Source organism: Cetorhinus maximus, chromosome 17 (genome assembly GCF_964194155.1).
Source record: "Cetorhinus maximus chromosome 17, sCetMax3.hap1.1, whole genome shotgun sequence".
NCBI classification, from domain to species: domain Eukaryota; kingdom Metazoa; phylum Chordata; class Chondrichthyes; order Lamniformes; family Cetorhinidae; genus Cetorhinus; species Cetorhinus maximus.
The window spans coordinates 21,360,772-21,376,233 of record NC_135895.1 but is presented as its reverse complement, the minus strand read 5'-3'; positions in this window follow the sequence as shown (position 1 = coordinate 21,376,233).

The following is a 15,462-nucleotide window of genomic DNA, read 5'->3' as shown; positions in this document are numbered from 1 at the left end:
AAACCATTGCCTGGTCTGCCACCCTGCAGTCAGCCTTTTCTGTCCTTCATCTGTCTGCAGGCAGTTTTGATCACCACAGCAACTCTTGTGTCACAGGGGAAATTAAAAGCCATAGGTCTGTAGCAGTGGGAACACTTCTGGTACCTGTGATGAGTTGAGACACACCTTTGTGGCTGTTAGAATATACTTACAAAATAAACTTGCAGGGCCAAGGGAGAATGTGACTGACTAGATTGCTCTACCATGAGCCAGCAAGCACTCGATGAGCCAAATGGCCTCCTTCTGTGCTATAAAGACTCCGGGACTCTTTCCTCACCATTATTTACAACGTCTGAATAATTATTTTCAATGCTTGGTTGTCACTTATTACAGACCTCATTGATGTCATCATATGTCAGAGGGAGGACTCAATATTGGTGGTAAGTTTGATTTTCCCCATAACTTTGTCTCACACACCTCACCAATCTTCTCCTCGTCCAGTATAAAGATGCTAAAGAAAAGTCCCAGTCTTACCTGCAAGCATGAAAGCAGGCACACTGGTAATAAAGCCATAAAAGCAATGAAGCAAAGGAGAAAGTGCTAACCCATGTGCAGATAAGTTAATGAACTTAAAGCAAGGCAGGCTCATTGGAGAACTTACAGCTCTGGGGTTATAAAAATAAACAGGAACACCTCAATGAAATTTTGCTGCACCACTCTCATTTGAGCTATCAGAAAAAAAAATAATGTAGATTTGCGGCAAATGTTCCAAGGATTCAAAGCTTTCTTCATCCTTTGTGTGAAGAAGTGCTTCCTAACTTCTCTACTGAATGGCCCAGGTTTGATTTTAACCTTTTGTCCCTTTGTCATAGATTCCTCCACCAGTGGAGAAAGTTTCTCTCTATCTACCCTATCGTCTGGGGGCTAAGACCTCACACTATATAATATATAAAACTGGACAAAGGCCCTTCTTAAAATGACAGAAGCGATGTGACCCTCAAACAATAGGAGTTAGTAAGGCAGTTTCACAGAAACTGACATTTCATTATCTCTGAAGAGGCCCTAACAACCCCCTGTGGGCTGCAGAGACAAAATTCAAAGGGAACTATACAAAGGCCATCTACATTTCATAAGCCAGCCCTAGCCAACCAGCACCAATTTGTCTGCTAGGACAAAGAACCTCACAATCTCCCATTCAAACCTTAATGATTGGAGCATTAACAATCTCAGGGACCGAGACAAAGGGATACACACCCATTGTCAAAGCCAGGGTGGAGAGGTGGGAGTCATGTGACATGAACTCCGAGCTGATGGAACCAGTAATATTGCCTTGTGGTACTGAGAAGCCTCAGTCTACCATCTTTCCAACCACCTAGTGTTATGGCACAACCTATGGTAAATGCTAAGCTGCTCAAATCCCAAAGGGAACCTTAAAACAACTGCCACAATTTGTTTTACAATTTGTATAAATTTCGAAATGCGTGCCTTGAATTCAGTAGTAATAAGATCACCAAGTCTTATAGTTTTCTTACAAAACTAAACGTTTATTACTACAAGAAATGATTTTAAATATTTACATAGATCTACAAATTACTACTATGATAACTTCTAAATCGCCTAATTCATCTAACTCCCATTTACACTTTCATTAAGGCAACAGTAAGACACATAGATTTTAAAAGACCCAGGCAAAGAAACATGATACCCTGAACAATCCAATCCAAAGTGAGTTTTCTTAACTTCAGTTTGTTGTAGCCAGCAGCTTGAGGCTTAGATGCTGAAGGCTTTTCACACTTGTTATATCTTAGGAATGCCTGCCTTTTCACACAGCCTTCTTTATTTTATACATATTTTCCACTTTGAATGTAAATTCCCATTGTTTCACGATGTCTTTGGACTTTACCTCCCTGATCATAAAAACTAATCATAGTACTAATTTTACCAGTAATCTTTGGGAAAAATAAACACGCTGGGCAGAATTTTCTGGCTGGCGGAGGGGTCGGAGTGGGAGTGGGTGTTGGCAGGCCAATTAAGGCCAGCCCAGCGTGAATTGCACATCCCGAGGACAGCAGGAGCGGGCGGGTGGCGGCAGGACTTCAATGACCACCAGGTCCAATAGCAACCCGGCAGCCTCTTTTAAAAAGTTGCTGCAACCTTTCAAAAGCTGAAAATCATGTCCAGTGGAAGGGCTTCCCAGAGCGCTGCTGGTGAACAGGCCAGGCAGGGGGTTGGGCAGGGGGGACACTGTGCCCCTCGCCTTTCGGATGATTACCTTGCTGCCCTCCTCAAGGAGGGGATAGCACGGCGGGAGGTGCTTAAACCCCAGGGCAGGAGGAGAAGGCCCCCCCACATGACCAAACGTGCCTGGGAGGAGGTGGCGGAGGTGGTGAGCTCCTGCAATGTGGTGTGACGTACCTGGATCGTGTCGAAAGCACTTCAATGACTTGTGCTCAGGAAGGTTGAGTACCATGTTGGCATTGGTCACTTAACCCAGCAGGTCGGCTTTCCCCCCTGGTACCCCCCGCCACCCCCAAATCTGAGGGTAGTGACTGCATTGAATCATTGACGGCATGTGTCCTTCGCTGGATGGGCCAGCAGATATTGCCCATGCCAAGGTCACCCTGAGAGGGTGGTGAAGAGATGGGTTCTGCCCCCGCAGCATGTAGCACACTGAGACCCACATGACTGTTTTGGGGGCAACCTGGAGGAGCTACACCTAGGCGCAGTGCTGGAACTCCGGGACATGTCAAAGCCAGGGTGATGACATGCTGGGAGGGGAGCTACAGGGTGGCGTTGGCACCGATCGATCTGCTCTCCACTGCCCTTCACGTGCTTGCGCATCCTTGCTATGGAAGGGTAGACCGTGTGGTGTTTAATGTGATGTAGGCAGCATTTGGCCAAGGGAGGGTGGGCGGGGGGGTGAGACAGGCCTAGCATCTTTGTGAGAGCTTTCGGCAGCAGTGGGGTGAGGAGACACTGGAGCCCTGCAATGTCCCACTCTGGCTGGGGTGGGCCGTCCACGAAGAGAGTCCAGGTACAAGTAGCACTAATCAATGCTCTTCTCTCCTTTTCAGGAGAAGAATGCTCATAATGCCGCCGAGCGGGTGAGAAATGGCAGTGGCCCGGCACAGTTGGCGATTCTCAGCCGCTTCGAGCAGGAGGCCCTAGATTTGGAGAGGCGCCATGTGCCCAGGTCCACCGGTGTCGGTGAGGCTGGGATGCTATGGGCAGGTATGTATGCCCAGCAGTGAGATCATCATTGTTCTCCCAACAACCATGGCAGTGCTGAATGTTTAGTGATTGAAGTTTGCAACATAGCTTGACCATTGCTTATGGAAGGATAAGCGCATAATGATCCAGGGAACAGGGATGCACTTTGTCATTGTCTCCACGTTAACTGATCCAATGTCCTTGTTCTTCCTTTCAGCATCAGCAGAGCAGGGCCAGGAGGAGGAGCAGCAGAGGCCCCCTCTCACACCTGAGGGCCCTGAAGTCTCACCAGCATCACACCATCTCTGCCAGGCAGGCACCAGTGCAGATACTAGCACCTCGGTGGGAGTTAGAACATCTGCTAGTGTCCTGGGGCACAGCAGTGAGGGCACTTCACCGTCGCTGGAGGAGCTGGCAGAGACAGAGAGTGCCCATGGTGCCAGCAGTCGGAGGACTGCAGGGGTCCAGGAACATGCTCAGTCAGTGCCTGATGATGTGCCTCTGGAGTCGTCCGCGATGCAGCAGCTGCAGGAAATGTGGCCGGGTGTGCGGGAGCATCTGGGAAAGATACATGAGGTTATGCTTGGCTTGGTGTCCGTGGTGGAGGAGTCTACGCAGACTATCGCCGAAGCAAAGAGCCTCATGTCTGAGCACCATGCATCCTCCATGGTGACTCTCGTGGAGAGGGTCCTCCAGGAGACCCATCATGGCTTCCTGGGGATGCGCTCTGACCAGCAAGCCCTCACATCGGCATTGACCTCAGCTGGTCAGTGCCAGTGTGGGAGATGGTCTGGGCACCATGTTTCCCAGCTCGCTGCCCATCCATCCACGGTGAGCAGGGAGGTCCGAAGTGACCTCACGTCAGCACAGCAGCTGCCTGTCGTCACTGCGGGCACCTCTCTCGGCACTCCGGATGAGGGCGGCAGCTCCTCTGCCCCTCTGCCAGTGACTGTTGCATGCAGTGAGGCTGCGATGACTGGGGAGATGCCAGCTGTGGAACTGGCAGCTCCCTCCCAGGCAGGGCCAGCACAGGCTCCACGGGCCAGAGGACGACCACCAAGGTCATCGAGGCCAACAGGACAGCAGAGTCAGCAGAGTCAGCAGGCTGTCTCAGATCCCACTCCCAGCGAGGGGTCAGCACCAAGGTGTAGCACCCGAAAATGTAAACATAAGGCACCTTAGGCACACCACAGGTTTATCACTGGTGCTTTTGTGTTGGCCGCAATGAGGTCTTTATGAGTTGGTGTGATTTTTAACACCTTTTTCATTTTGTTTCATTAAGTTTCTTTGGTTGCAATATTAAATTCAGACATGTCACCATGGCTGAGGGTGCCTCTTTTCTTCTGCAGGTGGATGGTTTCCAATAACATAATGAGTGTTTTCTGGGACATTCAGCTTTATTAACAAGGACCTTAGTTAATGTTCCTAACCAGGCAGATCTTGCACTTAGGTATCGAGGAGCCTACAGTCCAGGCTTGTTCTGGAGGTCCATATGTGTTGTGCTAGCTGAAGGTTCGTTGGATTAAAGCCTCCCGTGTGTCCCTGCCTTCCTGCAGTATGCCCGGGTCAGCGTCAACCCCCTCAGCATTTCCCTGTGCGTGCTCATCCTCGGACTCACTGCTGGAATCGTCGCGTGCAGCCGCAGCCGCTGCGTCAACATCTTCATCGTCCACTGCGTCCACCCTTTCAAGATTGTGGAGAGCGCAGCATGCAACCACTATCAGTGACACACAATCTGGGGGATACTGGAGTGCGTCCCATGAGTGGCCCAGGCATCAGAAGTGCATCTTGAGAAGACCGATGGCTCTCTCCACCACAGTCCTTGTGGAGGCGTGACTCCTATTGTACCGCTGCTCAGCTTCTGTTCTTGGATGGCGGAGAGGCGTCATGAGCCACCTTCTGAGGGGATAGCTCTTGTCACCCAGCAGCCATCCATCCAGCCAGGCTGGAGCACTGAAGAACCCCGGCACCTGGGAGTGCCTGAGGATGTAGGCGTCATGGGAGCTGCCTGGGTACCTTGCACAGACTTGCAAAATCAGCATCTTGTGATCACACACTATCTGCACGTTCATGGAGTGGAAGCCCATCCTATTGACGAAGGCACCGGGTTCACCTGCTGGCACCTTGATGGCCACATGTGTACAGTCTATTGCACCCTGGACACAGGGGAAGCCAGCAATGGCCGCAAAGCCTCTGGCTCGCTGTGTCTGACTTGCCTGGTCCCAAGGGTAGTGGATGAAGGTCAATGCACATCTGAACAGAGCATCTGTGACCTGCTTGACACAAATGTGGACCACTGATTGGGAGACACCGCAAAGATCACCCACCAACCCCTGGAAGGAGCCAGGGGCATAGAAGTTGAGGGTAGCTGTGGTCTTTAGAGCCAATGGCATGGGGTATCCACCCTCACAGTAAGGGGAGATCTCAGGCCGAATCATCTGGCAGATATAGTTGACTGTCTCCTTTGAGAGACAGAGTCTCCTTCGGCACTGCATCTCAGACATATTGAGGTCGCTGCTTCGCCACCTGTATACCCTGGCAACAGGATAGTGGCGTCTTCTGCGGCCTTGGTCTACCTCTTGGCCCTGCACCCCTTGTGCCTGTGCCTGACCTCCCAAAGGTGTCTCCCCTGGAGGCTGAATGTGGACTCCTGGCCTCCTCCCCCTTCTAGCCCTCCCTTCCTCCTCAGAGGAGGTGCCTCCAGTGGAGAGCTCAGCTCCCATTCCCAGGCTATGGGAAGGCTTCCTGAAACATGCAGGCCCAAAAAAGATTCCTCACTGCTGAGTGCTGACCTGAAGGTTGTGAGTTCAGATCAAGCAGCTGGTACGCGTTTTGAAGTATTGCAGATCACACAGGCAAGTATCAGTAACTTTGAAACATCAATATTTGACAGAGCACACTCGCAACCCCACTGAGCCCTCTTATCCCGTCCGTGGATGAGGTTTATACAAATGTGTCCTACCCGCCTGTCCATTGCACCCATGCGCCGACCCGAAGATTGCACGGGCGCTGAAAAAGCGGCATCAATTGGCGCCTCAAGGGCCTTAAGTGGCCGGTTAATTAATGGCGGGCGCGCATCAGAGATCAATGCGTGCCCACCCAACAAAATGTCGCGATGGCACACGGTGACGTTGGGACACTCACCCACCGTCACCGTGCGTCATTTTACGTGCATACGTGCGGGGCCCGTCCCTGCACACCAACAGGAAAACTCTGCCCATTGTTTCTGAACTTCACCTGGCTAGGTGGCACATGTCAGTAAACAATCTGCTCTGGTTTATTTAAAAATGCAAATGTCCTTTTACACCCTAATTTCTAAACTCCCCCCATGTTTACCTACTTAACATTTTAAACCTAGCTCATCTTCTAGTACATCAAAGCCTTCAGACCAGCTGCCTTTAATCCAATTAAGTCTCTCACACACACACACGTGCGCACACAGATACATATAGACACAGATACCACTATTTTACAATAAATTCCAATAACATTATTATATCTTCCTGACACTCACAACAGCACAGAAATGGGGTCTGTCCAAGCTGAATACCTAGCCCCATCTACACGGTTTCAACTGGAACTTCTGTACCATCGCCTACAAGACTGATGCATCTCTGCGTGCCTACCTCAATATGGAAGTAAACTCTACTGGAAAAGTGAATTATCCAGCATCAGTTCAGCCTGATGACCTCCATGAAGGAATGCACAATTGGACTTTGATTCTGAACTCTGGACACACGTGAAACAACAATTCTTTCCTCTGTGGTCTTTGCCCTGTAAATCTTTCTTTATTGCTCTTTTACTGCACAAGGGCTACAAAGTGACCTTTCTCACGCTTTTTAAGTGTGTGCAAATAAACTAACCCTCTGAGTTCATCATATCTCAAGCTCGCTGTGGGGTTATAGGTAGGAAAGTAAATTGGGAAGAGGATGTAAAGTGACATAAATGAGTAGACAAAGATCCGGCAAATGGAGTATAATGTGGGCAAATGTAAAATCATTCATTTTGGTAGGAAGAATAAAAAAGAAGCTTTTTATCTAAATGGTGAGAGATTGCAGAGCTCTGAGATTCAGAGGGATCTGGGTGTCCTAGTGCATGAATCACAAAAGGTTAGTATGCAGGTACAGCAGGTAATTAGGAAAACTAATAGAATGCTATCATTTATTGCAAGGGGAATTGATTACTAAAGTAGGGAGGTTATGCTTCAGTTGTACAGTGCATTGGTGAGACTACATCTGGAGTATTGTGTACAGTACTGGTCTCCTTATTTAAAGAAAGATATAAATGCATTAGAAGCAGTTCAGAGAAGGTTTACTAGACTTATACCAGGAATGGGTGGGTTGTCTTATGAGGAAAGGCTGGACAGGTTAGGCTTGTATCTACTGGAATTCAGAAGAGTAAGAGGCGACTTAATTGAAATCTTTATGATTCTGAGGGGTCTTGACAAGGTGCATCTGGAGAGGATGTTTCCTCTTGCGGAAGAATCTAAAACTAAGGGTCACTGTTTAAAAATAAGGGTCGCTCATTTAAGACAGAGATGAGGAGAATTTTTTTCTCTCAGAGGGTCATGCGTCTTTGGAACTCTCTTCCTTAAAAGGCGGTGGAAGTAGAGTCTTTGAACATTTTTAGGCAGGGGGTAGGCAGAAATATAGGGTTGAGGTTACAATCAGATCAGTTGTGATCTTATTGAATAGCGAAGCAGGCTCGAGGCACCAAGTGGCCTACTCCCGCTCCTAATTCGTACGTTCGTACGTTATTAATAGAAAATTGGATCACACCAAAACTGAGGGGCTGGGAAACATGCCAACGGTTATAAAGGCGGAAGGAAATCAAAGTACCTTTCTGTTTACGGACAAGTGGTGAGAGAAGAAATTAGTGCTGTTTAAATTAACACCCCCCCCCCTGTCCATAACAGAAATCGGGGTCTCAAATCCAGGATATCCTATTTGAATTTAACCAGAATCCAAGTTTATACGAGCTAAATCTGATATAAAAGGGCCAATTGGAAGCTAAGAGGAAAACTTGGTGTCTGGGGCAAATTTTAAAACACAAGTAGCCTATCACAGCAAATTCCTTTACCCTAACACTAAGAGAAAGGTAACTTTTGATGCCCAGATGTGGGTCCAGCAAGGGGATTTGAACAGTGAAACTTTAGCAGCCCTTAGTACAGAACAGCTGAAAGCTGTATCTCGGGAGGTGCAGTTAAAATTGCCCAGTAAAGTGAAGAGACCCCACTGTTGATAGAACATTTGAATCTCATGTTACTGATAGAGCAGTTCGATGTAGAACTCAACCATGGCTCCAAATCCACCTCAGCCAGGTTCGAGTCAGAAGAGCTCAGATTGCAGCCAGAATTTCAGGAGAGGGAAAGAGAGAGAGAGCAAAAGAACAGGAACAGGAACAGGAAAAAGAATTCCAGCTCCAAAAATTAGAAATGGAGCTAGCAACTCAAAAGGGAGAGGGAGACAAGACAGCTGGAAGCTGCAAGGGAAAATCTCTCTCTACACAGTAGCATCCCCTATCTCTCTAACCCGAAACCACTCTCTGAGGTCCTCAAGTATGCTAAATTCATTCCAAAATTTGAAGAGTTTGAAGAGAGTGATGTGGAGTAATTTTTGCTACTTTTGAGAAAATAGCAGGACAGCTAAAAAGCCCAATGGATATATAGACATTTTTAATTCAAAGGCAGCTGGCAGGGAGAGTCCAAGAGGTCTACTCCATGCTGACTCCTGATGTATCCATGAATTATGAGCAGACCAGGGCTGCCATCCTAAGTGACTATGGGTGGAATCATCCCAGATTTGCACAAAGTGTGGTAGAGGGTGGCTTTTCATGCTGAATTGTCCCAAACCCACCGTATTAATTATGTATTCCCAGAAAACACGCTGTTTCCATGGCGGGTGAGCTCTCAATCGCCTGCCATGCCATCATCATGCCAGGCACCATTTTTAAAGCCCACCTGCACGCACACTTCTCAACCTCCCAGCCCACGACTGCTGCAAAGAAAGGCAAGAAGACTGCAGCCCCCAGCTTCAATAACATGTCCCTTGAATGCCTTTTGGACACAGTGGAGACTCGCCATGATGTACTCGACCCCTGCTCTGGCCACAGGATGGGCAGCGGCATGACCAACCAGGCTTGGGAGGCAATGCCGAGTGACAAAACCCTGAAAAAGAGGACAGCCACAAGAGGATGAATAATCTTCTTTGTTCCACCAGGGTAAGTCACTCTTCTCATCACTCTCAACTCACACACTCACAAACCCATCCACAATGCCCTCACTCACTGTCAGTTCAAGGGACATCACCATTCACTCTCTCACACACACCGTCATTGTCCTCATCCCGTCCATGGGACCACTCACCACCCATACATGCCAGGCATGCTTATCATCTGGCCTGGCAGGCATCCTACTTACACTCTCTCCATTTCTATTCATGCAGGACAAGCTGGCACAACAAGAGAGTGAGGTTGCTTCATATGTTGAGTGTTTAAGCCACACTCCAAGAGTTGAGCATATGACCAAGAGCATGTTGCATTGGTGGAGGTGCTTTTTTAATGTAACATTAAGCTAAGATTGTATCTGCCTCATGGTTAAGGTAGACAACAAGGATCCTTTGGCATTATTTGAAGAAGACCAGCAATTTTGCCAATGTCATTGTCAACACTTGTTTCTCAAACAGCATCACCAAAATCAGATTCATTTCCTTGAATATGGCCATCATAATTATCGTCAACCATTGCACTCCAAGAGAATAGATTGCTTGTGAGCCTTAAAATAATTGAGATATGATGGAATATTGTATAATTAAAAGTCAATTTTGCTTTAGTTTTTGGCATATATATCCAAACATTTGTGAGCCAGATCCAGAGAATGTCTTCTAATGAAGATTATTTTTTGGTATTTAATTTTGCATTATTTCTTACATTCATTCATACATCTGGCATGGACCTGATTGGCTGAATGGCCTTCTTCTGTGCTGTAAACGACTCTAAAATTCATACCAGCCCTTACATTTATGCCTGAGACATACATGCTTAAAAGTCCATGATCAGATTGCTGATAGATAGCAGGAACTAACTGCATTGAACAACACATTCAAGTCATTTATAAAGTTGCAGTTGTTAAATTAGTTCAACCACTCTTGTGTGCATGTGTGCGAGTGGCAGGACCTCAAATAGTATGCAAATGTTAATACCAATAGAATGACTAAAACTACTTCCTCCTTAACGTGCTTTTCTAACCTCAAATCGATGATTTATATGAAAGAAAAACAGCTGACTTTAGTAAACTGTATTAGTTATTGCTGTAATATGCCTTTAAGGGGTATCAACATGACATCACTAGAAGGGAAATGTGTCATTTGATCCAGCCTTAGTTTCACTTTTGCTTTGAGCAGAGCACACACACTGATACCTTCAAACTTTATACCTATGTCTAACTGTTCTTATGTGCTGAGTCTTAATAAATGAACCCACAACCTGTTTACCAAATCCCTTATGAGCGATTGGTGCCTTGTGTCTTGTACCGTAAGTAAGCCCAAGATATTATATCATTATAATAACACGACATGGTGATCAGCGGTGCTAAGACAAGAGGCAGCAAGATGAAGTACAAGTGCAACATGGTGAACAGCCTTGGATCATGCTACGTGGCATGAGAAGACCCTCAACATTTTGGTCAGACCACAACAAAATCAGACCATCGGAGTTTGTTGAAAATGCAATGCGGTGACGGCACAGAAAAGCTTTGGAGACACAGTGCCGGGCTAGTGCCCTGGTAAAGAGCTGGTAAGCAGGTGGATCCCTCGTGCTGAGGCTGCAGCGCATAGCCTGTCAGTTCAGAAAGTGGGACAGTGCGTCGGGAGGACTAGCACCGGGTTAGCTCAGTCAGGAAAGGCGAGTGAGCAGGGTGTGGGCCGGATCGATAGCGAATGAGGGAGAGTCAAACAAAAAGAAAAAATGTCATAAAAATCGGGCCAGGGAAGGTTGCAATTATAACGGGTGGCTTCAGGATTTGCTGAACAATAAATTGAATAAAAAGCAAAAACGCCATTACTCCATGGTGCATTCCCACCACAACTCGTCTTCGTGGACGGAGCTTTGGAAAGGCGTGCGAAGGCCTCTACAGCAACACTCATCCCAGGTGCTACAGAAGATGGAAGGTCAAAGGGGTATTGTCAGAATGTCCACAAAATTCCCCAATTTGAATTGGGATGCAGCTGACCTACTGTCTGAATTCAAAATGTTTAAACAACATACAGAGCTATGGTTTCTTGATTCAAGTGTGCCTGAACCAGACAAGCAAGCAATAAAAATATGCCTAGTAATTGGGGATGAAGGCCTACAAAGGCTGAATAGATCAGGATTAACAGTAGTAGAGCTAAAGGATCCCCAAAAGATATGGACTACATTGGAAGACTGGTTCAGAATCAGATTAAACTTCCGTATTCATCAATTACAATTCATGTCATTTCGACAAGAGTCTAAAGAATCCATAGATCACTTCGTCAGTAGACACAGAGAGAAGGGTATGTACTGTGATTTTCAAACACAGAGCTAGCAGACACAATTGTTGAGTTTGTGGTCACTTCCACTCCCATGGAAGAATTCCAGAAAGATCTGCCAGACAAGACCTGAACATATAGCATCGAAGAGCTACTGAAGGATGGATGTAGATATAAAGCAATCCCTTCAGGTCAACAAAGCTTACAGGTCCTAAATACAACCAAGTACCCCATTATTCGACAATCGCACAATATGTCAAGCACAACTGTCACACACACTTTAAGTGCTATTTTCAGTTTATTTGGTGTGCCTAGAGAGATCATTTTGGGATAACGGTCCGCAATTTATTGGTAAGCTATTTCAGGATATGTGTGAGAAGTGGAATATCGATCACACTACTTCTCCTCTTTACTGGGACCCTGGAGGAACATGTGCATCACATGCCGGGCAGAATCTTATGGACATGGCTCCGCCACGAAGCAGCTTATGGAAGGTGGGAGGTCTCCATTGATGTCTGGAGTCTGCTTCGGGACATCAGGGTCTTGGCCATGGGCTGTTACATCTGTAAATGGAAGAGGAAGGTGTACTGAGGGTGGTGGGAGAGGAAGGTCTAGGTTTGACTGGGAGAGGAAGGTGTACCGGGGGGGATGGGGGGAACAAAGGTGGCGTGAAGTGTGGTGAGGTTGGGAGGGAGTATGGGGGGAGGAGGGGGTAACAGGAAAGAATGTGGCAACTGACAAGGTAGGTGTAAAGGAGAAGGAAGGTGTAAGGGAAGGAGTTTGGAAGGGGAAAGGAGTTCAGAAGAGGACAGGACATTGGTGGTGGGGGTGGGGGGGGAAGGAGCTTAGAGGAGAAAAGGACTTCAGGGGGAGGAAGGAGTTTGGAGGGGGAAGGAGTCTGGTGTGAGGAGGAAGTAAGGGTGGAGGAGGGAGTAAGGGAGTAAGGAGGAGTGAGCAAGTGTCTACCTCCTGGGGAGCAAACTGAGGGTGGGTGTGGAAGGAGGGAATGAGTGTGAGAGGGGGCAGAGTGAGCCAGAGGGTGGGAGGGTGAGGGTGCAATGGTAGCAGTAGAAGGGATATCGAGGGTGGTTGGTGGAGACTCGGATGCAGACATGGACTCTGGGGGTGGGAAGGAGGAGGTCGGGAAGGTCAATGTGGATAGGGGTGGGATTCTTAAGTAGGGAACGTGCACATTCACCTGGACATCCTGAAAGAAAAGGGTTCAGGTTGGAAGGTGACAGTGGAGAGGTGGAAGGTGATGCCAGGGAGGTCAACAGTGATGGGGTAAGGACATAAGTGACTGGGGAAGGGGAAAGAATGGGGGAGCTGAGAAGAAACTTTACTACAATCATGTATATGGAATCAAAAGTGAGTGGGGCCTCGTGTTGGGCAGGCAGAAGTGCTGCATAGGATAGCAATCGGTGGGTGGATGGAAATACAGGTCAGCTCAGATGGACAACTGAAAGAGAACCCCAGCAGGCAGCATGGAAAATGTTCGGGACAGTGAGACGAGTGTAATGGATGAAGGCTCCACGTGCGTGGGAAAATGCTTGCACAGGCACCGAAAGGCCCTGCCACACACACTCTTCTCCCTTCAGAATCACTCGTGGTCTGGCTGCTTGCAGCTGAACTGCTAGTGGGGGGGATGCAAGGGGAGGACTCGCAAAGCCTGTCAATAAAGCTGAAAGACACCATTACACATTACTCAGTGAAACTGAATATATTTTCAGATTATAAAGTGACAAAATGTGTTCACCCATGCAACCACTAGTGATCAGAAATTCTTAACTTTTCCAGGCTAACCACTTCTTCTAGGTGCTGCCCTGACATCCACAGCAGGGGTGGAGACGGCCTGTGCCATGTTTGGCCCTTTTGCCTCTGATGACTTCGGCTTGGGTCCTCTGGAGAGCTGAGGCTTTGAGGGCCCCAGCTTGCTTTGGCTGTCCTCCTGTGGGCCAGCTGCTCTCTCTTCAGTAACAGAGGATAAGGTTGAGGGGGGAAGGTCGCAGGCAAACAGGTCTCAGAGGGAGAGGACAGACTGAGTGGATGGCCCAGGGGTGTCCAGCTGCCGCTCCTCCTCCCTTCGGATGCCCAAGGGACCCAGCCTAACTCCTTGAGGGGAAGAAGCACCCGGAGGGACATCTAAGTGTCCCATTTCCTTCTTGCTTTGCCATTGCAGGAACTCATCCGTGGGTACCACAATGGAGTGCAGATCTGTGCGCATCTCTGCGTTCTGCTGGGCCAGAGTCTCCACGGTATCTGCCATCCCCTCCATGGAGACCTCCATATGTACACATATGGGCATACGCTTCTTCATGAAGCGGGCGGACGCACTCCTCCAACTCACAAGCCACTCTGTTGAGGGCTTCCAACAGCTCTGCATGATGTTCTCCGCCTTCTGCTGACTCTCTACAATGACTTGGAAAACCGAATCCAAAGGCTCGTCATTTGACTCTGAGCCTACAGATACCTCTTCGCCCCAGTCCTCCAAGAGCTGAGGAGTTTAGCTGAACCTGCCTCCTCCTGCTGTGGACTCTTGTTCGTGTGGTGACCACCAGATTGTGAACCTGTATCTGCTCTAGACCTAGGTCCCACCAAGGTGTGTGTCTCTGCGCCGGTGCAGGATGTGGGTAAGTGCTGTGATGGGTCTTCCAGGCTCCATATTTCCAGCTATTCAATGGAGGAGGTGTCCTCTTGACTGGGGGTGAGGACCTGGATGGCACTGAGGGATTGGCTGGTTGAGGGCGTCGGTCGCTTGGCCGAGCTCCTTGTGAACCAAAGAAGAGATAATTGGTGATGGCAGCAGAGTCAAAATCAGAAGAAAGAGCGCTCAAAGTTGCATTGAGAGAGGGATGATGTGATGCAGGATCCTCGCATGGGTGTTCGCCACCAACCTCACTGTTACCACAGGCACATCCTCACCAGTCAGCGCGATGGCACATTCCTCAAAGTGAATGAGGGGCCTAACGCGGGCCACTCCACCCCCAGTCTGGGACCTCCCCCTGCTGTTGTGAGCCAGCTTCTCCTGCATGAAAACAGATGGAGAGAGTGTGAGCAGGACACATGGCACTGTGTGGAATGGTTGTGTCGGGAGCGGAGCCGTGGACAGGATGAGGACACAAGCTCAAGAGGATATGAGCCTGATGGAGATGTGAGGGTGTGTGTGAGAGTTAGTGAAGTTGTCCATTAAGGTGTGAGATCCCTGTGGATATGGGATGGGTTTGTGAGTGTGTGAGTTGAGAGTGATGAGAAGAGTGACTTGCCCTGGGGGAATAGATGAGACTATTCATCCTGCTGTGCCACTGGATGGCTGTCCTCTTTTGCAGGGCACTGGCGCTGACCACCGCCACCATGGCCTCCCATGCTGATTGGTGACCTTGCTTGCTGGTTTTCACCCAGAGTGGGTGTAGAGGACTTGGCGGTGGGCCTCCATGCGTCCAGTAGACACTCAAGAGTGGTGTCACTAAATCTGGGGGCAACATGTTTCTCCCTTTGGCAGCCATCAGTTCCCAGTAGCTTCGTTTCCCTTGTTAGCTCTTGCAGATGTGCCCGTTAATTATGGCGCTTGATTTACTGAAGGCCTGAGGTGACAGTGGGGTAGGAGAATCAGAGGCTGCCCTGCCAGCGAGGTGTTTTTCCCAGGAATGCATATTAATGAGGCCGGGAAGAGAACAATACAGCACAAAAAGCTGCCATTTTGGCCAGCAGATAAATCGTTATTTTTCCCACCTGCTACCGCAAATCTGGGACGATTCCACCCTTAGTT